This window comes from Tamandua tetradactyla, chromosome 20, assembly GCF_023851605.1.
Source record: "Tamandua tetradactyla isolate mTamTet1 chromosome 20, mTamTet1.pri, whole genome shotgun sequence".
Classification (NCBI taxonomy): Eukaryota; Metazoa; Chordata; class Mammalia; order Pilosa; family Myrmecophagidae; genus Tamandua; species Tamandua tetradactyla.
This window is the reverse complement of record NC_135346.1, coordinates 34,274,474-34,281,487: the sequence shown is the minus strand read 5'-3', so window position 1 is coordinate 34,281,487 and position 7,014 is coordinate 34,274,474. Positions and strand designations below refer to the sequence as shown.

Below are 7,014 nucleotides of genomic sequence, written 5' to 3'. Positions count from 1 at the left end.
AATTAAAAAATGTATTTTTACTGGAATACATAGCTCCAAACCTCTACAATTCATGATCAATTTGAATATTCAACAAACGTTTTACATTTCACTTTTTTCTATTGTTACACCTCAAAGAGGCTCATGGCACCATGTAGTTTCTGTACATTTTTCACTCAGTGAAATAAAATATGCTGCTTTTTGGTCAATGATCCATCCCATGCATCACAATGGGGAACACAGCTGTCCCTGTGCATAAGCAGATGGCTGTATCTCACCTTCTGGTGAGCCAGAACACAGGGAAGCTGCATATACCCTTCTCTGGGCACGCACCCCAGGGTGAGATGACTCATCAAACAGTGCAGGAAAGCACGGAGGCAGTCCTGCTGGGAGTAGTACTGGGGCATGGTGTTGACCGGCACTGGGCTTGGGAAGGGGCACAGATTAAGTAAGTTGAAGATAATTGGTGGGAATTTACAATTTTATGTTTCGAGTTGTGATCAAGAAGGCCCTTTGAACTCAAAAATAATAGACAATATTTCTACTATCTGACTGACTCTATGGTATAACAATATCAGGTATTATTTCTTTCTCTATGAATTTACAGATGATGCACATAAATCTCTTGACCCTGAAGACTCTTCCCAATATAATACCATTAGGCTACAACCCAACAAACCAGAGCTAACTGAGGTCCAGAGTAGGTTGTAGCACACCCAGAATCCCACTGAATTCAGAGTTCTACCCACGACAGGCATAGTCACAAACGCCCTGGGAATAAGCTAAATGGCAAGACATCTCTTGGGGTACAAATGATGCTACCCATAAAGCTATAAAGAAAGTTCTGTGGTGGAACTATATGGTAATGTGGGAGCTATTGGGAGGAAGTGAGCATGGTATTAAACATTAGTCTCAAAAGAACATTTCTCTGGTGCCCAGTTTCCAGAGATAAGAGTTCTAATGACTCCTATAAATTCTATCACATGGTCATTTGCGGTAATGATAGATAAAAATGTGAATATAGAAAAAAACAAGGCTAAAAGCCCTCACCCTAGAGCATCAACAATATACTTACTCATGGATTAATTTTCACACCCTAATGATTTCCTGTCTTGATGAGCTTCTAAGAGCAGGCACAGTCTACTTTACCATTCCATTTTGCAGGGTACTGTAAAGCTGACACAATGTATTTCTGAGTTCTGAGCTTGGGATATCTGCTATAATATCAACAGAGGCACTGGTAGGGGAAGCTGGTACCCTCAGTACACTTATAGGGGTGTAAGATTAAATTGTTCAGTAGAGGGAGAGTTAAACTAAATTGGGAGCTACCTTTCTATCTCCTGTAGACCTCTCTCCCTTTGTCCAATACAGTATCCCTCCTGTATCCTCCTTCTAAAATAGCATGGTAGTTTCCTTCTTGGAAAATCTACCTACCTTTATTTCTCATTTCATGTGACTGTAATGCCCACTGGGGCTCCAGAAATGGAAATGCTTTGAAACTAATTAAATCAACCCATCTTTCTGGCCATAGTGACTGTTTAGGGACAAACACATAAGGGAAGGCAGGAAATGATACTTAATTCTAGGACTTATATTGGGGATGGTGAAATGGAATAGTCCTTCTCTCTGCCAGGCCCAGACCTGGAAAGATGTAAGCCTTCAGCTGCTAGGACCCACCATGCAGAGAGCCTATGTAAAAGTAAAGTTAGAGGGAGAATGGCATGTTTTGCATTCTTGGTAGAGTTCCTGGATACAACTATGCCTGAAGACATTACCTGACTTTTTTCATTTATGTGACCCAATAATATTCTTCGTGTGAGAAGGGAGGAGGAGAAGACATTTAAGTTTAACAAAGGGAGGAGCTTTACTCAAAGTGACATGGCTGGTAAATGGCAGAGTCAGAATCATGACCCGTGATTGGCCTCCAAGTTCAGAACTTGATTTTACTTTCATGACAAAGGATAAGGACTTTTGAAACCAACAACAAAATATGGAGAAAAAGTTAATGGAGTCACACATGAGACTAGAAGACAAATGCACTAACACAATGAAACAGAGGCACATGACTCAACCAAGCAAATCAGAGTCCATCTAGAATACAACCATAGTACAAAGCAGAAATCTCCCACCATAATTTTAGTCACTTAAATGTGACCAAACAATGAAGTTGATGAAGCACCTATCTGTAGCTTCAGATTTGTTCAGAAATCACAAAGTGAAGTAATAAAGATTTTAAATGTAAACATTTAGATTTCTCCATTGTTTAACTCTGATACCATAGGTAGATATTCCCAGTTCAATGGATTTTGATTATGTACCAGTAGTGTTAAGCACAGGCATTTCCTGATGGATTGAAAGACTGGTTAGAAGGACCAAGACGTCACATCAAATAACCTACATACCACTTTGCAAAGTTTGAAATAATTTTCAATTGGTCCAAATCATTTATGTTTGTCCTTGTTCCCAAACCTTCAAGAAATTCTAAAAGGTCATTTTATTTTCTATTGGGTTATTACCAAGTCCTAGAAAATTACATAGAAATGTAGTAGAGTTACAGACATTCTAAAAATGGTTCCTTGGCATAAACATATGATTCTTTTGAGAAGCCAGAATTAAGGATGTCTTTCTTTTATGGAATTGCCTGCCATCAATCTTGTCTCTGATTATCCAAGAAAGAACTAGACCACATTGCCTTGTGTATACCCTTATATCCCTCAGGAACACATTTGGATCTTGGCATCCATTTTGTTTTCAAGACAACTGTGCGTGATATGATGAGGTTGAGTAACAACAAAACATTTTATTTTTCTACAGAATAAGAAAATCTAAGGAATGAATGCCTTTGCTTGATGGCAGAGAAAACCCAATTCCATTATATATATAAATATATGTTTCCTGATAATGAGAATAATTCTTACATAGCAAATGGTAAAATGGCTTTTATTAATGAACAATGGAAGCCCAATATTTGAGAAACAAGGGTGAGAATTAATCCCTTAAAAGTGCAATCCTTCTGGCTTGGAAGAGACACACTGACACAGTTGTCAAATAAGATTACTGAACCACTGAATTTTGAGGAATGCTGTTAAAATGGAAAATATCCTAGAAGATTGGAGATACGTAAGGAGATTTAGATAATTCCTGTCCAATGTATATAATGTTAATTCTGGAGAAAGCATTAGAATAAATTATTCAGAAATATAATTTGTGACCCCACTTAAGAAGAAATTGTGACTAGTGAGAGCTGGCATAGTTTTACTCAGAACTCTTGGTTTATCCTTAAAACATAAAAGGAGATTCAGGAACTGTCCTGGATGTTCATTCACATATGGTATTGAGTAACTCAAGTCCCTGCTCTCATGCTGCTTACATTCTAGTAGGAAAAGAAAGGGAGATAATTAAACAGATAAGATACCTCCTGTTAGTGGTTAATATTGTAAAGAAAAATTTATTAAGCTTAAGAAATAGTGATATAAGTTAGTCCCCTTTATTTTTTTATGATATTATAGTCTTAGAGCATTGGTTCTTTAGCAGGGACAATTTCACTCCTCAGGGGACACTTGGCAATATCTGGAGACATCTTTGGTTGTTACAGAGGGAGGGTGTCCTACCACTTTCTGGCTGACAGAGACCAGAGTCACTGCTAAACACCCTTCAGTGCACAGGACAGCCCCTACAACAGAGAATTATCTGTCACAAAATGTCAGTAATGCCAAGATGCAGAAACCCTGTCTAGAGCATGCATTCTCAACGAGGCAGATATTACTCCCACAGGAATGAAAAATGGTTTTTAGAGAGTGAAAAAAAGTCTTACTTTTTGGGTATACATACGATATGTAAGGAGACGTATAGTATATCTGAGTTATTAAAATGTCAGTGGGTGATGGGTGACTAGGGAAAAATTTCTTGAAAGGCTGCTGGGGGAAACATAATGAAAAAATAAAAATTGAGAAACACTGGTCTAGAACAGGGATTGACAATTTTTCTGCCTAGGGCCCAATAGTTTTGCCTTTGAGGGATCATAAAATCCCTGTGGCAACTTTAACTCTGCCATTGTAGTAAGAAAAAAAAATGTCAAAGGCAATACATAAACAAATGAAATTATTATATCCCAATAAAATTTTATTTACAAAAACAAGATGGCCAGATTTGGCCCATGGGCTGTAGTTTGCCAAACCTTGGTTTAAAGGATCAGGGGGAAGTATAAAAGTACCAGATAAATGCCTTCTTGATGTGCGGATACATTAACAATGACTATCACTGTTTTATTTATTTATTTTTTTTGTGACAGTGAGGAATACTTTGTATGTGAATGACCAATTAAAGAAATTTTCCCACTGAGTACAATTGAGCATCTGTCCCACAAAATGTGATGAGCAAACAGACATGAAACTTAAGGGAAGGCCTTCCTGATAGGCCACAAGGTAGCAATGCTGAGCTTTTAGTTAAAACCAAAAAAATAAAGTAAATTCAAGAGGCATGCTTATCACACAGTAAAAGACAGCATAGAAGGATGGAGGAAAGTGCATTAAAAACAGATTAGGGGGTAGACACCCACTTCCCCTGCTTACCAGCTCCCTGGCCTCGGACAGTCCATCCACCCTCCGTGTCCTCTCCTAGCCCCCACCTCCACTTGCGTCCCCAGCACCTGCCCAGGCCCAGCACTGCAGCTCTGCTCAGCCCTCTGAGCACCCTCGCTAGCCACCCTTACCCTAGCAGGCAAAGAGAAAGCTGGAGCTGGGAAGAAGTGGCCATCAGTACCCCTCAAATGGTTTTAAAGCGCACAACAGCAAAGAAGGAGCTGTACAGTAAAGTCCAGATAGTCCCAAAACTCCAAAGTCTCTGTCAGATAAAACACGGTATGATATGTCACTTAGTGTGTTCACCAAGAAGTTAATTCAGCTGCTGAGCCAATCCCTTGATGGCGTCTTGGATTTGAACAAGGCAACCAAGGTGCAAAAAGTGCAAAAGAGAAGAATTTATATCATTACTATACTAGAAGGCATCCACCTCTTTAAGTAGAAATCTACACACAATGCCCAGTGGATGTGCTGCAGCCTGTCAGAGGCTGGGGGCATGCTGACCCAGTGCCAAGGCCTGTCAAAAGAAGTGACTGAGCTCAGCGAGGAAGAGAAGATGAGATGAACTGATCCAAAGGTGCGCCCTGGACCTCCAACTATTAACCAAGAATTCAGAGAATCAAAAGTTAGCTTATGTTACATACCAAGATGTTAAAAAAATTAGTGGCCTTAAGGATCAAATCATTATAATTTATGAAAGCCCCTCCAGAAACAAGACTTGAAGTGCCTGACCAAATAGAGAGCCTGCATATGCATTTGTCAAGTACCTAAGGACACACTGAGGTTTATTTGTTTCAAGAAGAGACTGAAACACACAGTCCAATGAAAACCAAACAAAAGCACAATGGGAATAACCCTAAACCCACTTCCAAAGACTCGGCTTCAACCAACTCATGACAGAATGATTGTGCAAGTTCAATGGCAAAACTTTCTCCTTTGGCCTTCCCAGCCAACCATTTATAGCAGACTGAGGACCAAATTCCTTCCAACATAGAAGGACTCTATAAACTTATTACCTCCCCTGCTCTAAGAAGACTATCTGCTAAGCTTTAGGAAGGAAGAGCATCAGCGATATTTCTGATACTTATAATTTGGAAAAGCTTCCACTGTTTAAAGAATTTATATGTAGTTGATTACGGTTTGTGTGAATTCTTCTTATAAATCAGTACTTTTTCAAAATCATCGAACCAGAACATCTTTTGTGCAGTGTTGTCCCTTTCTCCCTTCTTTCTCCAAGATATTATTATGAAGTAAACTACAAATGTCAGAAGAAGGCTGACATTTTAATGAATTAAAAGATAAAATTGTCTAAACACATAGTTGCAGGCTCCCTTGGGAAAGTCCTGTTTTGCCCCAGGCCCCAAAACCTCATGGATGAGTCAGTAAGTGAGAAGCTGTGCAATCAGGTGTCTCTAACGTGTACTTCCCGGATTAGCTTGCTGTGCCTGAGGGATGGAATGTAGAATGGAGTCTGGACACCTGCAGGCCTCTGCAAAGGCCTTTGGAAAGGGTGGAACCGCCGCTTTCTAAAGCCCTGAAGATAAATGATTCTCAGACTTTGAAATCTAATGGACTTTGCCCTGTGGGTTACTGAAACCATGTGGGTCTGGTGACCCCTATGTTCCTTCCTCCCTGAGGAAACGTGTATATGTATCCTATGACTGTTCCTCCTTTGTATGTTGACGGCAAATAACTTGCTATAAGTTTTCAAAGGTCCAGAGCAAATGGAGAATAATTTTACCTTAGGACTGTCCATGACTATAACTAACTTTGATGAGACTTTGTACTGATTTTAATCTTGTATTAATCTTGTATTTTTCCCATTTCCCATATTTATCTCATCTGGTTAGGTGCCTGTGCTTCCAGCTTTGTACAGTTCTCTTTGCCAGCTGCACAAAGCTGACATTTTTTCCAAATACTAAAGAGTAAACTCACCTGACAAGGTGGTTGTGTGTTTTGTTTAATTTCTTGTTAAATGCTTTGGTAATGTAATGCTGTATTTATTGTTTTGAAAATGAAAGGAGTACTAATAAGTCATAAAGTTCCTTCATGGATGAGATTTTTTTCCAGTTAATGGGCTTAACTGATGTACATTGATTAGATGTCCCGTATTGTATTCTGTTTGCATTTATCATTTTGTTCTTGACATAGTATCTGGCACACTAAGTGGGTTAGTACTGAGTATTTCTATTACTTTAAGTACTAAGTATGCAGTTTCTTGATACCATTGAGTTGCTGCTGTTAAAGTTTACACATGAAATGGCTAAAAGTTACAAGCATGTGAATTATAACTGTGTGAACCTTAGAAAGTAAAATGTACAAAGGGCAACACTTGAGCTGTCAGTGTTAGGCTTGTGTCATTATATACAGATTTGTACATAGTGATGATTTTATTTAATTCGTTAAGTAGTCTACTCAGATTTTCATTATTTAGCAATTTTGTATAAAGATAACA

General features: G+C 38.8%; 1 pseudogene; it reads left to right on the top strand.

Moving 5' to 3' along the window:
* The first annotated feature begins 209 nt into the window (after positions 1-209).
* LOC143664316 (transcription factor E2F3-like) lies at positions 210-5,692 on the top strand (annotated as a pseudogene).
* Positions 5,693-7,014: the final 1,322 nt, after the last annotated feature.